Raw genomic sequence first — 19910 nt, forward strand, 5'->3', positions numbered from 1 at the left:
TCTCTAAGGAGGGCTAGAGTCAGAAGATTGTACAATTACTGTATTACTTCTCATTGCTTATAATGTATAGCACCAACATATACTACAGTGCTGTACATAGTGGTGATCAGCATCTAAATTCTGGGCTTGGCTGGGTTCATACCATGTTTTCTCCATCAGTTGTCTTTGTTGGCACCTGCAGAGAACACTGACGTATACTATGGCAAACAGCAGGTCCTATCCATTTCAATAGCCAGAAATGAATTACCTAGTGACTCCTTTCGGACTATGCTCACTAATATAACGGAACTCAAGAGTTATAGAGTCCTGATAAATTACTGAATACCAGTGGAAAGCATTCCAAATAGTCTGAAATAAAGGGGGCTCCCTGCGGACCACCACATAATATATCAGCATCCCAATTCTTATTGGGAAGCCAACGGATACCTGTGATGGACCAAGAAAACATAGTGGGACCTAGCCTAAAGCACTCAAAAGTTAGTGATAGGATTTTTCAAAGGAAAGATGAGGCACTTGCTTTGATATATGCTGTATCCAGAATCCCAGTATTGTAAGGACTATTGTTTGGGTTTGGATTTGTCAATGTTCTCCAAACCCGAATGCTCGCAATTTGATTCCATATGGCGACAGAAGTCGGGTAAACGAGGATTAAGCACATGGCCTATGGCTGTATCCATGTTTTCCAGAACTCCCTAGGGCTGCATCCAACTTTTCCAGGAATTAAGCGCAGAGTGTTCTGGTTCGGAAAACCTAGCCGAACCCTAACAGTTTGACAGGTCTACTCAACATTAGTAAGAATACAATGCAAGCCATTGAGCCCCCTTATCACACTTAAAATTCTGTAAAAAACTTTAAACTGTTGCACATATCTAAGAAAGCAAAATGAGTTCAAATACATTAGGAGAAATCTCTATTGTAAACACATAGGGGGAGATTTATCAAACATGGTGTAAAGTGAGACTGGCTCAGTTGCCCCTAGCAACAATCAGATTCCACCTTTCATTTTCCAAAGAGTCTGTGAGGAATGAAAGGTGGGATCTGATTTGTTGCTAGGGCAACTGAGCCAGTTTCACTTTACACCATGTTTGATAAATCTCCCCCTACATAAAGCAGAGATCACTTTGAGTATCCAAATATTTGTGTTGACCTTCCTAAAACTAATGTACAGCTGAGCCTGCATGTTTATTCACTGCAAGGGGACAAGAACCCCAACCATGGAGCTTTCTGTAAGCATACAGTATTTCTAAATACAACTCAGGTGAGATGAAAACCTTCATAATAATGTACCAAAAATGAGAGTAATAATTACAATCAGACAACAAAAACAGATAAAAAAAGAACATGTTTCAGTATTAGGTTATAATAAAAAAAAAAATAGATGATATTCTTTAAGGCTAAGTTCACACAACGTAAATTTTTTATTATTCACGGCTGTTGTTGCTGATTTACAACAACGGCCGTAATTACTAGAGAATTTACGTTGCACTGCAGTCAATGGAATCCCAGCCAGAGTGTATACGCTCCGGCCGGGATCCCTAGCAGCCGCACAGAACTGGCATTCATTGAATAGCCGCCGCATAGACCTGTCCGGCACTCTCCATTGTGTGCTATGGTGAATTGGGATGCGGGCGCACATGCATGCGCCCGCATCCCAATTCAGTGCAAATGAAGTTCATCCGGTACCGACAGTACCGCTGGGATGATCTTCACTGACACCGGCCGTTCTGTGACACGGCCAGGTTTCATGCTCTTCAGAAACATAGGATATAGTGATCATATATTTAAATAGAGTCACAAATTCTGGTTTATTTTTATATACAATTTTTTTTTTTTAATGTGGAGTCCACATAATAAGTTACTTTCTGCTCCATTAGATGCTGTATATTATATTAAGCTTTCCCTGAGAAGCAGAAAACTGTCTTCAGAAAACAAGATACGGTAAACTGTATAGCAGTGTGGTATAGAGGGAAGGAGTGTAGAGCCGAGTTTAGTATGGAGTATAAAGGAGTACACAGGAGTAGTAGAGAATAGGTTAAAGGAGTATTTCAATCCCGTTCAATGATGACGTATTTCCAGGATATGTCACCATTTTATGATGGATGAGTCTGATTTTTATGACTCCCAAAAGTCTTAAAAAGAAGCAGCTGCTGTGTCAAATCATCACTATTTTTTTTCCTGTTTTCTCTGCACACCGCCATTCCCCGGTCACCAGCTATGCTGGGATTTGAAGAGGGATCCATTTACTTGAATGAAGCTGTGCAGTATAGAGATGAGCGAATCGGATTCGGGTTCGAGTCCATCCGAACCCGAACGTTCGGCATTTGATTAGCCGGGGCTGCTGAAGTTAGATAAAGCTCTAAGGTTGTCTGGAAAACATGGATACAGCCAATGACTATATTCATGTTTTTCACATAGCCTTAGGGCTTTATCCAACTTCAGCAGCCACCGCTAATCAAATACCGAAAGTTCGGGTTCGGATCGACTCGAACCCGAACCCGATTCGCTCATCTCTAGTGCCGTAGTCTCCTGTCCTACCTGAAAATTCCTGGAAACATTACCTTCAGTTGTTCACTTAGGTCACGTGATTTTGTGGCGACTCCCATGTGATGCTGAGCTGATGCATCATGGTATTGATAGCGGATTGAAAAGAAGACAATGCTGTTTAAAATCTGAAGTCAATATGGTGGTCTATCAGAAGTCACATGACCCAAATGCAGTAATGAAATGTATGAATGCAGAAGAGCAGGTGTGAAACAGATGGCACTGCAAAAATTGTGTCTATGCATTATATGGGTTAACAGAAGTGCTTCTATAAGAAGGGTAGAACAAAGTAAAACAGAATCGAGCACATTATGGTGCATTCGAGGAGGGAGTGCACAAGAGTTAGAATAGTGTGGAATGGTTTAAATCAGTACTTCTCAAACTTTTTCTACTGGAGCCTCACCCAACAGACCAAGGCAATGGCTGGGCCTCACCAGGCTGACCAAGCCTCACCATCTGTGGTGGAAGTCCATTTAAAGGCTGAAAATAATACTAGGGCTACTTTTCACTCGTCTCCCAAGCTCTATATGCTAAGAAAGCAAGTACAAAATAACTTAACATTGTGGCTAAAATGGAGATTTTTGCAAACAGCAAAAGCACTGTGCAGATCATCGTTACTTTTGTGAAAACTAACTCCCCTGCTGGGCCTCACCAACAACTAGGGGGCGCCTTACTGGTGAGGCCCGCCTCACCGTTTGAGAAGCACTGGTTTAGACAACAGTTAGTGTTAAAGTACATCTGCCTTTAGAAATATTATCCAACCAATGTACAGTCGCCCCTGCTGCCAGAAATTTGAGTGACTATGGACATGACCGCGTCAAGTTAGTTCTGTGCATTAGCCCCATTCTGATTCAATAGGACATGTGCATGGAACTGACCCACTGGGGTTTTATCCATAGGCACCCGAACTTCCCTCAACTGCACGTTGGTGGTTGAGGAATTTAAACCACCAAAGTGGCATATGGAAACTTGTATGGGCCATGAGAAAAAAAAAAAACTATGCAAAGGAGCTCTCCTCCAGAGGAAAACTCTGGTGCTGAGGCAACGGCCGTCATAAGTACAACTCGTTTATTATGTGCCTTCCTGCCCCTTGACGATTATCAATTTCTCCAGACTTCTCCTTTAAGTCCATGCTCAAACCTTAAAGTGGTTTTCCTAAGAAATGCTTTTGTAGCATTTACAGGGGGTATCCAGGATTAAAAGACATATCTGCTTTCTTCCAGAAACATCGCTAGACTTTTTGTGTTGTATTGCATTTCTGTTTTGTTAAGTTGAGTTGTAATACCTCACACAACCTTCAAGGGGAAAGCGAAAAAATACAGATAGGCAAGGAAGTGCAGCAAAAATAAATGAACAATGTTAACTTACCTATCCTCATGCCCTGTAGTGCCACTTCCGAGTCTCGTTTACAGCCAACAATGACCTACAGCTCTCCTAGCTGCAACATCACACAACCGGCTGAGGGATTGCCTGCTTAGCCAATCAGTGACTGGGACAGGACACCGCCCCATTCACTGAATGGCTCAGCAGGCAATGGCCATGGGATTGCAGCTGGAAGAGCCAGGTACATGACGTACCAGGTGTACAGCTGAATATGACAGCTGTCAACCGTCTACGGGACCCGGGAGCAGCTCAACGGAGACTCGAGGAGGAGTGACTAAACTTGTTTTTATTTTCTCACAGACCCCTGCCTGCCGTTTTTTTATTTTCTTGAGACTTCCTCTTTAATAAAGGTGTGGTGCTGTTTTTGAAGAAATAACCAAGTTTTCCTAATTCTGGATAACCCCCTTAACCCTTTTTTTTATTAGACCTCACCAACAACTAAGAGATGCCTTATCAATGAGTGTGAGATCCACTAATATAGATTATAGAACTATATGGAGTAGAATGGGGTAAAGTACATAGCATACAGCGTGGTAAGTACTGGGGTATAACATGACATATATTACATTAATGGATATAGAAGAATGGAGTAAAGTACAGAAGGTTACAGTATACGGTAAGTATAATGCACGACACAGAAGAGTATAGCAGACTGGAGAAGAAGAGACTAGAATAAAGAAGCGTGACCTCAGCTGTATACTGAGTATAGAGACTTCTTTCCCATAATCTACCTGCTGCAGTTGCTGAGAGTGATTTGCTCCCATGCCCCCAGAGTTCGCTGTCTGTTGTTGAGGACATTGGTCTAATGCTCCACCCTGGGGACACCGGCACCTACAAGACGGGGCACTCAGGTTCCTGTTGTTTGGAGCTTATCAATAAATTTGTTTTCAGAGTAATTATTTCAGACTCTGAAGACGACACATGGGCTCCATTGCCCGGCGTTTCATTAGTATTTACAATCCCTCAGTTTTCTTACACACCAGCAGCTCCTGCGTTCGTATCACTCAAGTATGTCTTGTTATTTTGTAAGAGGACCCCTTGGCTTAGGAAGAAGATAGGGCTTAGCATAATTAAAGGTATAGCTATTCTTCCATAACTTCAAAGGGCATCAGATAAAGCACATGTTTCCCATGCTAATTCCTGTGTTCCTCTCATTAACCCATGCTATGGAGGGTATGCTTGTACTATGGAAGGTTCTATGGGTAATGCTATATGTTGGTTTATAATAATTTTTAATAATCTTCTAAAATAAATAATAATTCTTCTATTGTAATATAGATACCATAAAGCCTATAAGTATCTACACATAGGAACACATAAGACTCATATGACCCATAAGACCAAATTCCCAAAAGAATGAGCTCTGTCTATCGTTGATCGTAGGGCTGAATTACAATGAAAGGTAACACCTCTATTATAAAGCTGGAGGCACCTAACACCTAACACCTAACCTAACACATGATCACACCCAGAGGTGTAACCTGAAGCTTTTGGGCTCTAGTGTCCAGTACTATATAGATCACCACTCACTTTACTTCATGTAGGACAAGTGAGAGAGCCCCTGGTCCAGCAAATGTACAGCTGCTTCTGGGGCTGAGATACAAGTGAGCAGCGATGCAGGCAGTAGTGTATGCATCGCTGCTCACTTAACAACTGAGTGTGAAAACTTTTTTCCATATAGAACACGTGTATGAAATATTCAATATGGGGGAAATGCAACAAGAAGCCTGCGACCTTTAAAGGGGTATACCACTCAAACATAACTTTTCATATATTGCTGCCCATGGTGAAACTAACAGTTCTTTCCATACTTGTTATTATCTATTCAGTTTCCTTCCCCAGTTCTGGGCTTCTGCTTTCTGCTGAAGACACAAAAAGCTGTATGTGAGCTTTTTTCTCCTTCTCCCCTTCCTCCCCCTCCCTTCCTATATGGCAGTCTGTCATGGACAGAGGTGGCAGCAGAGACCACTATGTCAGACTGGAAAGAATATACCACTTCCTGCAGAACATATACCAGCTGATAAGTACTGTGAGACTTGTGATTTTTACAGTAAGTAAATTACAAATCTATATAACTTTCTGGCACCAGCTGTTTTAAATATATTTCTTTTCACTGGAGTACACTATGAGCTCTAGCTGTTTTGATAGAGAGGAGATTGGGCAGCCCTCTTTCCTTCTAACTCTAAAGGCCCTATTCCACAGAACGATTATCGGCCGTATTCAATAATTGTCCTGTGGAATAGAAGGCAACGAATCGTTGCATTGTTTATCTTTCAAACATGTTGAAAGACAAACGACTCATATAGCAACGATCTGCTGCTGTCGGTCCGTGGAATAGGAGCAGCGGCAGCAGACCGCTGCTGTATGCTGTGGGTTGCCCAGATGATCCAGCGATCACCCGGGAAGCCCCCCCCCCCCCCCCCTCACCTCCGAGCGCCCCCCCCCCCCCCCGGACTCACCCGCCCGCTGCTGCCACCGCGGAATCGCGGCGGCAGCAAGCAGGAAACGAGGAGCTAATAGCGCTCGTTTGCTCCTCTCAGTTGGCCTATGGAATAGGGCCTTAAGATAAGCTGCTACCAACTTCCTTTGGAGGATGATCCTGAACAAGCTCCTCCTACTGACCAGAATATTCCACAAGTTACTCCTTGGGGCACTGGCAACTAAATGAACTCATGCCCTAAGAAGGAGGCCTGACCACTAACTAAGACTTCAGCTTCTCCTTCTTTTCAGTTGGTCTCCCCATTGATCAAGACATTATATATTATAACCTAGCAATATGCCCCTTTAAAAAAAATTGCAGTAGACACCCAGTGCCAAAAATTACTGGAGACTGAATTTCTACATCACCAATCAAAAAAAAAAAAACTTAAAAACTGGGAAAAACCCACACTGTTTAAATTCTTGCCTGGCAATTGTTTTTCTGAATTCCTCTCCAATAATGGCACCACACCCACAGCATCATAAAATGTTTAATACTCCTTTGTCTCTCGCTCTCTCTTTGCTTTTGCTATTTTCTCTCCAGGGTTTTTATGGTAGAGGATACGTAGCAAACCTCCTCCAGATGTTATGTGTACGGAGCAGGGATGTGTTTGTGGACAAAACAATGTTTATTTAAATACGCTATTGCGCAAAACCTTTGCCGTCCGGACCCTCGTCGTCTCTGCTCTGGATAACGGCCACACATTGTTTTTAGATGATTATACTTAAAGTGGATACTTACTAGGCAGCGAGGGAGCTGAAAAATGCCGCACCTGGGCTTGGAGCAGGACAGAACATCCTCAGCCAACGTCCGCATGCTGTATCACTCGAATGCACAACCCCGGCCAATCTCCGTACAAAAAGAAGTAACTCCTGGTCCCTTAGCAACCGTTGCAGCTTACTGATACAAAGTGACGTTATAACAGTAAACAATCTCAGGGTGTTGGTAAAAATATTCCAGCTGCCTTACAGAATGCATTGTAAAAGTTTGCAGCAAAAGAATTAAGTTTTAGATGGTTACCACAGCAAGTGGATTAGTTTATGTTATCGTTCTGCTCAATACAACGCTGTTTATTTTACACAGAGAAAAAAATTAAAAATATAATATTGCCTCTTTTCTGTTCACAGGAAATGCTGTTTGTGTATCAGTAAGGGATTGTGGATGTTCAGAGGAAAGAGCCCCTGCCCTGGTTAAAGGCATGCGCTATTAGGTCCTCACTGCATTGCTGACAAAAAGGGATGGGGGGCTTGTTGCAGAGAATTGGCCAAAGTGTTCAAGTAGGGGAAAATATGTCAAGCTCTTGTGTTGTGAGTGATAAAACGTGTGAACGAAGAGAGACGCAGCCTGTTGCTAGTCTAATTTATACTCTTTTTGTCAAAAAGCTGCTTGAGAGATCCATGTGACCAAAGCATCTTATGCTTACACATGTGACCACTGGGTGTGGCAAATACACAGCACTGTTAACCCTTGCACTGCTATTTATTTATTGTCAGCATAAAGCAGCGGAACATACAATAACCAAACACAATTTAAATTTGCTAAATAAGGTATTCCTCAGCAACATGATAACATAGGTACTGGGAGACTGCAGTGCCATGCTCTCACCTTTGTGCCCCTGTTTAGAGGCTGTGTACATGAGTACTACCGTACCCAAGGGCTGGATTCACCTTATCCAAACAGCGGAATTCAAATGCTGAGCATTCAGGTTCGTAAGTTCGTTCATCTTTAGTCATGAACTTTTCTAACCGAGCATAGCCATGTGTAAGTCGTTTCTAGTCCTTTGATTACATGTGGGGATATTACCATCACTTAACTAAAGGAAAGATATTACTGGACACATCAGTTCTTTCTCATTCAGAGCATGTGGGTACTCAGCCAAGCTGAACAATAAAATATTCGGGGTGAATGCTAGAGATGTTGTTTGGCTGATTGTCTATTGGTGCTTCATGAGCTAACAGGATTAAAGCGGCACTATCAATAGGTTCAGCCCAATTAATCTGCTAATATGCCGTAGAAAATCTTTACCCAATGAGAGCAGGGGTAGTAATGAATCCTCTCTTCTCCCCCGTATTGGTAGGATAGTAACTAATTGCCCCTATGCTAATGAGGGGTTTAGGAGCACCAGCTCGGCTCGTCCACCCCCTCCTGTGTTGCTCACTATGCATATATAAATATGCATAGTGGGCGGCCCGGAGCAAAGTCCTCGGCCGCCCAGCATGGAGGGGGCGAGCTAGGCAGTATGGGAGGGGGTTGCTCTGGATGGGCCGAGGGATGTTGCTCCGGGCTACCCACTATGCATATTTATATGCATAGTCAGCGGCACTGAAGGGGCAGACTGGGCGGCCCGAGCTGGTGCTCCGGGCTTAGGGTGACACCTCAAATGCTCCTAAACCCCTTATTAGCATGAGGGCAATAAGTGACTATCCTATGGAGGGGGAGAAGAGAGGATTCATTACCAGCCCTGCTGTCATCAGGTAAAGGTCTTCTATGGCTTATCAGCAGGTTCATTTCCGCTTTAAAGAGGTTCTACAAATGTTTGTAGAATATTAACCATTTTTTCGAAATGAGGTCTCCATGTCCCACCATAGCTCCCAGTTGCCTAAAACCCCCACAGGCCCATGTGAGAAAAGATTTGTGACATTTGTGTTGTGTTTTACGTGCCATAGGGGGCCATACCCTATGTAATAAAACATGAGATTTAGGTAAATTATTTTGTATTTAATCGGCCAAACATTCACTAGTACTGGATAAGTACTGGAGATAAAAAGTTGAACCTGATCCCTACTATGCATATCATATGAAAAAAAAGACTATACTATAAAGCAAGGATAGGGAACCTTTGACCATCCAGCTTAGGCTGTCCAGGCATCATGGGAATTGTAGTTTTGCAACAGCTGGAGAGCCGAAGGTTCCCCATCCCTGCTGTAAAGGGTCATAGATGTCCACCCAATTACCCTGTAATATAGCAAATATTCACTTTTATTTTGCACTACCGCGTTCACATATCTGTCCGTAAGATAAACCAATCTACAGATTCTGATTCCTGATCGCTACTTGAAATGGATATTGATCTCCCGGTTCAATTCAATTAACAGTGCAGTTAAATATTTTAAGGCAAAAGAATAGTCCCAAATGAGCACCAGGTCTCAGCCAGTCCCGGTTCTGAGTCCAATATTCCCATTACTCGTGTCTCAGGTGGATTCCTGTAGCATTTACTGATCTGAAGTCATCTCGCACATACTACCTGTGATTTAGTGTGACATTAATATTTACTACGCACATATATTGTATTAACTTACTTGCTCTAATGACATGATTAATTATGAATTGGAGATAAATTAATAATAGTCTTAAAATTAAGTGTTAAAACGTCATCTTTTTTTTTTTTTTTTCAAAGAGAAATTAACGCCTAAATGGAGAAATTTTCTTTAAAGGATATGGACAGTTTTGCATTGCTTTACGTTTACTATATGCAAATTAAAGGGGATGGGTCATCAGAAAATAAATGACCTATTGTCATGATCGTGCCTGAAAAGGCATCAGTGCCATCCTCTGCGGTGAAGATCCGACCTCTGCGCCAAAGACTGCGCTTTTGGCATTAATCTGTTCCTGGTTTTACTCTGTTCTCTGCTTATGTCATCTGTGATCCGGTCCATGTTTTCTTAGTTCTCCCTGCACTTTCCTTGCTGTGGTCTATTCAGTAATTGTGTCTGCTGTGTTGTGATTGTCAGGTCTCTTCACCTCTGGTTTTCTGTGATTCTCTTGTGTTTCTCCTGCTCAGCCTATCAGCTTGGAATCCGGGACTTCCGTTCCCTTTTAAGCTTCTCCCTTCACTCTGAGCTCTTGATAGCGTTGTTCAGCTTGTCTGTCTTCTAGATCCTGCCTTTCCTTGTCGTCAGGGTTCCTTGCCTTGTCCTCTAGTTATCTGGTTATTGTCGCTGGTTTCTGTTTCACTGTGTACCTTGTTTACTGTCTGTTATTGCGTATAGTTCCTTGTACCTTTTCCTTGTATCTCTGTTCCGTGTTTATTAGTGTTTCTGACCTGGATTTTGTGACCTCGACTTTTCTTGTGGATTCTGACTCTGTACTTCTGCTGCCCGTTTGTTGCCAACCTTGCCCGCCGACTATTCTTTATTGTGTTAGTTTGTCTCGTCTTGTTTTGTGTTTGCACTTACTGTAGCGTAGGGAACGCCGCCCAGTTGCGGACGCTCATTTAGGACCTGCACTGCAAGTAGGTAGGGACAGTGTGGGGGCTGTTAGCCATAGGGCCCACTTGTCCTGTGTCTGTGTTCCCAGGGGCCCTGACACCCATGGTTTGAACCATTTTTATGTTAAACTGTTTTTAAAGAATCGTCTGATTTTTATTTTCAAATTATCCATTTGATTTATTTTTTTATATTCTGCTTCTAATCAGTAAATCTGCATGATATGTTCCCTCTAAAAAACTTCTGAATGTGTCCTGGTAAAAAATACCCTAATATGTTCCTGCTTTAAATCTGTGCAGTTCCTTCATCTAGCTGGTTGTGCTGCTTGTTCTTACATATGCTTTGTACTCTGCTGCAACCTCACAATAGAGGAAAATGACCAAACCAGGCTAGTGGGTGATTGCTTGGACTAAGCAAGTGGGCAGGGGAGTGGGGTGTCTAACAAGACAAATAGTAGAAGTGATTAAGTAACCAATCTCCTTTTTACCCACATCTTCTTCCTTCCCATGGCTCAAGTTGATGGCCATGTGTCCATCCAAAGGATGGCTGTTGGGTTTGCAGCCTATTATTATAGATGTTAGTTTAGTACAGTCTCTACTTCAACCTGTCCATCTACCTACAGCATTGCCTTTGGCTGCGGCTCTCAGGTCATTTTGACACTCTATAAGCCCCACTACTATCCCTATAGCAAAAAATATAGAAAAAGATACAGCTCACCCCAGATGATGTTTTCACTAGAGCAGTGCAATTTCAGTAGCAGTTGAATTTCAATGAAGGTGCACGAGCTCCTAGGCGTTGACCAGACGCCTCGATGCAGGATAAAGGTAGTAGTAAGGTGGGGGAGCCAATACTCACAGACGTGAACTGTAAAAACATAACCTTTATTTGTGCATTAAAAATGGTACTCCATAACAGGACCTACGCATTTCGTGCCGATGCGTTTAATCATGGTCCGACCATGATTAAGTGCATCAGCGCGAAACACGTAGATCCTGTTATGAAGAACTACTTTTAATGCAAGAATAAAGGTTATGTTTTAACAGTTCACATCCATGGGTGCTTGCTCCACCACCTTACTACTACTAGCTTTGTCCTTCTATGCCTATAGTTGGTAGCCTTCAGTAGCATGGGAATTGACCTTCAGACAATTAATGGAACAAAAAGGCCACAGTTTCCATTGCTCTTTTCACAGTTGGAGACTTGGGACGTCTATTCTCAATCAGACCCCCCAGATCAGCAATCAGACCCCCCAAAGATCATACATGACCCATACCCTTTTAAGGATATGGGGAAAAAAAACAATGTGATTGGATGGGCCCACCAGGAAAAAAATATGTGGGTCCAACCTCCATCAACTGTATATAAAATACGTGCATGAGCATTATTATAGAAAACATCTCTTAAAGATCTCTTTAAGAAGACCATCGCCTTATCCAGACCAGCTTTCATGAGATGGTTTTTCCCCTTATAACGCATTGTATATTTTTTGGTAAGACAACTTCTAGGGAAGACCGCTTCTCAATGCAACATTGGGTGGTCTTCTGAAAGGGTCTTCATTGTACTTCATAAACAGATATGAAGGTCGACTTGGTTTTCTGTGAACCACCCCACAATTAATAAAGCCCATTGGCAAGTTATTGGTTCCAACGTCACCCCAAAATGGGGTTTGCCTTCTTCTGGACCTAAAATGGCCCATTATTATGTCTGGATCTGCATCAAGGAAGTCTTCTGATGCTTTGGTACGATCCTGGAGAAAACCTACAAAAATAGAGAATATATGGACTTCAGGCAAAGACTGCCAAATTATCTACAGTTGAATTCTAACACATGGTACCCAATGCTGCAAGGCAACATTACTAACCACTGGGCCACCACGCTTCCTAGATTTCAGTCAGAAGAAACATCTGCTCTAAGGTTGAGGAACAGATGTTATTTTGTAACCTGGTCACATTTGTATGACAGTCACCTCCATAGCAATTTACATGTTCGGTAAGAAAAAAAGAATCCACCCTACAGTGACGAGCCCCAAGCATGTAGGAACGTTCTGTCTATAAGTCATAGTCCATGGTAGCATATGTTCTCGTCATGCTGTCATTATCCTGGGGGTAAAGCACTAACTCAAAGTTATTGGAAGAAAACTGTAGATTAAAAATGGTCAGATTCCAAAACATGCTAATGCTATGAAAACCTCATATAAATATATGTTTGTAAAAAATCTGACAATCCAACCTGATGATGGGGAACATATAGATTTATAGACTCGATTTTTTTTTTAACATGGTCTATTGAAGCACTGAAATAGGAAGCCACACTATTAGGACTCCCTATTAGAGAGGAGTAAAGCAGCCAGAAATTTGTTTTGCAAGCTTCGCAAATTTTATATCAAATTTGTTAATATTCACAAATTGAACTTAACGAATTTCAATAAAACAGCCAAACTATAGTAGCTACAGTACTGGGACTATTACAGAAGGGGGGATTTGTTAACTCATGTTCTTGTAAAAGTGTCAAAAATTGGAAAATCACAATTTAAAAAAAAAGTCAATCAGCCAGTCATCTAATCTAATGAAAACCCAAATTATATAACACAGTAGGAGTGTAGTGCGAGCACTGATTATATAAGGCGCACGGTCCATTCACTGATCCCAGTAAAGTGGTATAACTCAATAAGAGTTTATAGTGCCCAGTGAGTGAATAATATGGACTCTGTCTTCCATTGTCCCAGTGAATTCCTATAGGTTCCCAGTTACTTGGTAAACTGGACACTTGGTTGGCAGCTACAACAAACAATCCCCCACAATCAGCCCTCCTATCCGCTACTCCCTGTCCCTATATCACTCTGTTAGTCTCTCCCTGCTCTGCTGTAACTGCCTGCTGCCTTCCTGCTCTCTCCTCCACACACAGCCGACTGGCCACCTCCATTACCGAACCTCCTTATATAGAGGGGAGGTGCTGACATCACAGAGGGGCCCTCAGCTGATTGGACGGGTGCTAGGGATTATGGTTAATACCTTTCTCCCACCCACTGACAGCATGTGCGGCCACCATTTTTTTTTCTAGGGGGGGGGGGGGGGAATTTCCTTAACAAATTGGCGTGAATTCGCTTTGCAGAATTTTTTCAAATTAACAGCCGATTCACTGCGAATTTTGATTCGCCTGATTCCCTTTGCTCATCTCTACTCCATATGTTATAACCCTATGAAAATTCCCAAATTTATCACCCACAGGGGGCAGTAAAAAGATTCTACATAGTTTGTATTGCTAGTTGAGTTTAGTTCTGGGCCATAATTATGTAGACTATGACACCATTTGGGTCTGAGATGCAATATCAGTAACAACCTGTGGACCGATGTGGCGCTGTTTCTAGAAAAAAGCAGCCATGTTTATCTAACTCTGCACGACCCCTTTAATTCCTATTAAAAGCATTTAAAGACAGACGAATCATGTCACGGGTATGAAGGTATGGTATTTTCTCAGGGACGGGTAAATCTTTCTTCTTGTTTTCAATTATAAAATGAGTGATGCTTCTTTCATGTATAATTCGATGAAGGGAAATACATTATCTAATTGAGGTGCCTTAAAGATATACATGGTTTTATTGCGGGATATATTAAAAGCACTTACAGCAAGTCTGCAGGGCTGACAACCTGCTTGGGGTAAGACTTTATATATATTATAAGATATTATAAGAACATGATAGTAATAAGCAGGAGACAATAATTGTGGCTGTAATGATATTCCCTCAAGTTTTCAGCCTCCTAAACAATTGAAGGATTTGTTTGATAATAAGCCGTTGATGTGAATATGAATTCTGATCAATATTGGGACAAATCTTTCTTTTTTTTATATTCAAAAATTTGAAAAATGAAAAAATAATAATAAAGTAAATACATCCTATAACATTTAGTTTTAGGCAATGATGGGACGTTATGGTCCTATAGTAAAAGAATGTTAGCATTACCTTTGTTAAAGGGGTTATCCAGCACTCCAAAAACATGGCTACTTTTCCCGCTCTCTTGTCTCCAGTTCAGGTGCAGTTTGCAATTAAGCTCCATTTACTTCAATGGAATTGAGTTCGAAACCCCACCCAATCTGGAGACAAGAGTAGGGGAAAGTGGCCATGTTTTTGTAGCTCTGGATAATCCCTTTAATGTGTTTTGCTGAAGTTGTACTGATGTATTCCATTTGTATGAAATGACTTTGTGTTATATCAAACTCAAATAGCTACATTGTATATTGTACTTTATGCTGGCATTTGGTTGGCATGGAGGTAGCCTATGCACTTAGGCTTCTAATACACTGAGCGATGCGCGATTGGTGGTCAGTGATTTTATGTCTTGGCTTAAAGAAACGATCAGTTGATGATCGCTTCATCTGCTGATCGTTGTCTCTATTACACGGAGTAATGATCAGCAAAATCAGCCTGGTTCGGCCGATTTTTGCTCAGTGTAGTAGAGACAATGATCAGCAGATGAAACGATCATTGGCTGACCTAAAATCACCGGCCACTGATCGTGCAGCCAACAGCTGACGATTGCCCAAACCGTTATACTTTACCTGTCCCCGCTCCTGGTCTTCTCCTCCACTAACAGGCTGCTGAGCCAATCACTGGCCGGGACCACCACAGCCATTGATCGGCTGAGTGGTCTGTTAGCTCAGAAAGGCCACTCTGAAGTTGCAGCGCGCTGGTTATGGGGGTGGGGGGATTGGGGGGGGGCTATCTTGCAATTTGCATGGGAACACTCTCTCTTAAAACTGCCTATGAAATTTCCATCCTTTAGTCACATTGTGATCTTCTCCATCTCTATGCCTTGCTAAAGTTTTTTTTTTGTAAGTAACATTACCTAATTTAATGTGTCAGTCTGGAGGCTCGGAACTCTTGAGTGCGGCTGGTGTTTTAATGAATGTCTTCCTTCTGTAGCGCTCTCTACCCTGCCAGTGATCTATGACTTACTCCTCTCTCAGTTTGCTGTTTCACGTGGATTTCTAAACATCAGCTTTAGTTGCCGAGCGTATAACTCAGAGGTTGTATGTGTCATATCCCTATTAGTGGTGATTTGTAAGCCAACTTTAATAGCAACTGGAATGAGACATTACATCCCGGCTTTGAATAACATAATAAACAAAATAAATAAACTGGTAAAAAAAAAAAAGAGCTGATTTTAAAAGCGATACTGGTAGGCGACACTCGGTACACCCATCACTTAGGAACTCTTCTTATCCCTCGCCTAGCGTTCAGCTTTATTTTCTCTTGGCCGATGTTAAACCGCAAAAATAAACCTTGATGTTTCACTAAACCGCTTAACTTTTTCTGTTTGTTTTGTCTTTAATTTAACTCTACCGTGACTTTGGACCGAGGTCCCACTTGGCAGGCGAGAGCGCGACACATGAGCGGAGACTGTGTTCTGCAGTTCACCAAGACTTGGAACCTGCAGCTACTAAAAATTAGTCCGACATGGTTAAATGTTTCTTAGGAAAGCAAACAGGGGCTTGATTTAGAAGAAGAAAATACTCAGCGTTCCAGTTGTGATTGTAGTTAGGACCTACTGTACATAATGTGCTTGTAACTAAAAGTTAAAGTATACCTCTAACGAAATCTGGACCCGGTGCGGCATGCAAACCTTTTGCGGTGCGGCATGCAAATCTTTTGCAGTCAGAGGTCCAGGTATCCATGCAGATGACCATGCTGGGTCAGTATTGTGCACAACCCACAAATGGGGTCACGCACAGTATCGACTTGCCGTGGTTGCCTCAATGGGTACCAGAACTTCCAATGGAAAATGGATTGCATGCCACGCCGGGTCCAGACTTCTTTACAGATACATTTTAAAATTGTTTAGAATGATATAACATTTCGGAATCTTGTCTACAGAGATGTCTACGAGTGACAAGTAGTACAAGTTGTGGGAACAAGGATAAGTTAGTATTTACAGGATCAGGTCTGAGGTCCGTATTTATATGGGAAGCTTAGGGTCTATAGCGATTTATGTGGGCTCATCTGGGATCTATATTTATTTCTTGGGTCTAGTCTAGGAGGAGGTCTGATCTGGGCTCTCTAGGACTGTAGCTCTCTTTAGGACTGTATTTAAAGGTTCTAATCTATTGTATGTTTGTTTAGAGGAGTCTGGAGTATGCTTAGAGGGTCTGGTCACCATTTGTTTAGAGTCTGGTTTTTAGTCTGTATTCTTTTCAAATGTGGCCATACACCTTCAATAACTGACGGCTAAATGATTGTCCCCTACCTACGCAAACGCACACACTGCCAAGTGATCCTGTGTTTTCTATGGGGAGGGTTAAGCCACAGCCAGAGAGCTTTGGCTGTGGAACATCTCTTGTAGAACAAATGGGTCGATCAGTGTTTTTCCATTACGCCCAACCCCCCAGACGACAAGAATTATTGGCACCTTTAGGGTGTGATATACATTGTTTGTGGTTTAAATGTCATAACTTGGATTGTGTCTACAATAAATAGGTAGGGTATAATATAAAAAAGCTTCCACACACACTACTTGTGATGATTCCATATATCACTTCTCTAAAGTATGGGCCTACTGCCTTATCTGGGAGTGGTTTACTATTCATGATTGTCTAAAAACCGAGTCACGTTTGTACCAGTACACATAGTCAACTAAAGGTGCTGGATCCCTTCTTCTCCTGATTGGATGGGGTTCCAGTGGTAAGATCCCCACCAATAAGACAGTCATCACCTATCCTATGGATCTTAGAATAACCACTTTAAGTTATTAGAAAGACTGTGTAATGACCAATATGGTTGCCACACAGTCTTTCTAATAACTTAAAGTGGTTATTCTTAAATCAATAGGATAGGTGATGACTGTCTTATTGGGGGGATCCGACCACTGGAACCCCAATCAATCAGGAGAAGAAGTTGAGGGGCAGTTGACTATGTGTACTGGTATTAATCCAACGTGTATGAGGCTGCTGAACATAGCCTAGCATGGTTCTCAGCTATCTGAGTTTGCATAAAGTGGCAGTGCACATAGTCAACCATAGCTTCTTTCAAACAGGAGAACTCAGGACTTCTTTTTATGCTTGATGAGTCCTAACCATCGGACCCCCACCAACCAAAGACATCTATATCCTGCGGATAGTTATAATCTTGGGATAACCCATTTAAACAAGTTTACAGAAGAGGACAGCTCATGGGCCTTATTATTTACTGGGAATTTTTTTTTATGTTCCCTTGTAATGTTCTTGCTACATTGTAATTCTCTTTACTTTTTTGCTTTTATGTTTTTCCCCTCATGGCTAATTCTTTCCCGTTACCGGGGTATTCATTTTCTTTTGCAATAACTCCAAGGCTAGGCCGTAAAGCCTGTTCAGTATGATAACTGTGAAGGATCCATTTGCGAACAGTGGTAGCTGGGTGCTAATGATTCTCAATCTCATGCATGTATAATTTATTGTAATACCCTAGTGCTTTCTATAAATTATTCACAGGAAAATTGATAGATAACATTTTTATGAATGATTTAAGAAATATAAAAAGAATTAGCGTGAGGGTTCATTTAAACCTGGCATGGATTATTTCCTATGGGCGTCTTAGACTTTTAATCTTTACTTCTTACAGTGAGCAGAGCTTTCTGTTGTATGTTTCTAAAGTGTAAGGTGGGAGTTCACATCATTAACAGCGGGCACTGTGTGAGGCAGCAGAAAGACTATGTTCCCAGCTGGGCTAAGCAAACGTACAGAGTTGTAATCATGTGTGTAAACAGCCTTTCGAAATATGTTTGTCTTTCAATGCTATATGCAGAAAAAGCCTCAACTGGCTTTAATATGATTTTTTTTTTATCTTTTCAAAGAAAATTTTTTTGCAAAAAAATAAAAAAAATGTAAAAAGATCTAAATAGAATTTTTTTTGTAATATAATACTTATTGATGTCTATGAACTAGGTTGTTCTATCTTCTGCTAGGTTCTAGGGAGCACCAGGGTTTCTCGAAAGGGTCTTAAAGGAATAGGTGATAATAGGTGATAATAGGGATAGGTAATAATGTATATTCACTTGGGGGAAAGACCGCCAGGGTCTCAGCGATCTCGAGAATGGCGGTCCCCGAATGCCCTGTTGCACTTATCCGACTTATTGCCATAAGCCTGATGGAAATTTCATAGAACAAGCTCTGTTAGTCCCATAGCAGTTAATAGATTGTTGACTAGTGGTAAGCGGACTTGGCAGACTATGGTTGTATCCATGTTTTCCAGGACTACCTAGGGCAGAATCTAATTTCTTCCGCGACCAGGAGTCCAGCTCAGGAAGTCCGCTCAACACTATTGTTGACCACACAAGAGAACTGCTGCACCATTTCCACAGAGTACTTAGGGATCACAAGTTGCTTAAATAAAAGGCACCTTTGCTCCAATCAATGCGGTTGTTATGCGGTTTTAGACTTGATTTGAATGTGCACCTTTGCTCTGCCATACAGTGGATCCTACGAGGTTCCTGTGGTCCCTGAAGGAACCTACTCTCTTCTATTGATTGCTCCTACCATTCGTACAGAGGATCCTTGGCATTGCTGCGGTGTCTTGGTTATGCTACATGTAGAGTTGTGCCTATATTTTTTGCACAACCCCACCAGGTGAGTGGATTCTTACTTACTATCCCCTCCACTCACTTTTTGGAATTTTGCTGTGTTGCACTAGGCCACACCCTTCTCACCCTCTTTTCACTCCTTTCTTATCCAGGATAAACCCTTTGAGCCATACCCTTTCGTTAATGCCATGTCTTTTAATTAAAGTAGTACTCAAGTTAAAAAAAAAAAAAAGTCTTTCAAATCATCTGGTGTCAGAAAGTAACATAAATTTGTAAATTATGGTGGAGATTTATCAAACATGGTGTAAAGTAGAGTTGTCTCAGTTGCCCCTAGCAACCAATCAGATTCCACTTTTCATTCCTCACAGACTCTTTGGAAAAGGAAAGGTGGAATCTGATTGGTTGCTAGGGGCAACTGAGCCAGTTTCACTTTACACCATGTTTGATAAATTTCCCCCCATGTATATTTAAAAAATCTTCAGTCTTCCACAACTTACCATCTGCTGTAGGTCCTACAGGAAGTAGTGTATTCTCTCTAGTCTAGCCTAGTGCTCTCTGCTGCAATCTCTGTTGTTAGGGCTGCGCACCCGCTCTCCCTCCTCCTTTTCTGAAGCAGTCGCTGGAGCCCACGTGCAGGGGTCCGGTGCTGCTTCTGCTTCGGCCCCTGGGGGCGCCTTACCACTCCTCATTCCTGTCTCCCGCTATCCCGGCCGGTTGTCCGTAATTGAAAGTTGCACCAATCACCTTCCTATA

This window comes from Dendropsophus ebraccatus, chromosome 9 (genome assembly GCF_027789765.1).
Source record: "Dendropsophus ebraccatus isolate aDenEbr1 chromosome 9, aDenEbr1.pat, whole genome shotgun sequence".
In the NCBI taxonomy this organism is placed as follows: Eukaryota; Metazoa; Chordata; class Amphibia; order Anura; family Hylidae; genus Dendropsophus; species Dendropsophus ebraccatus.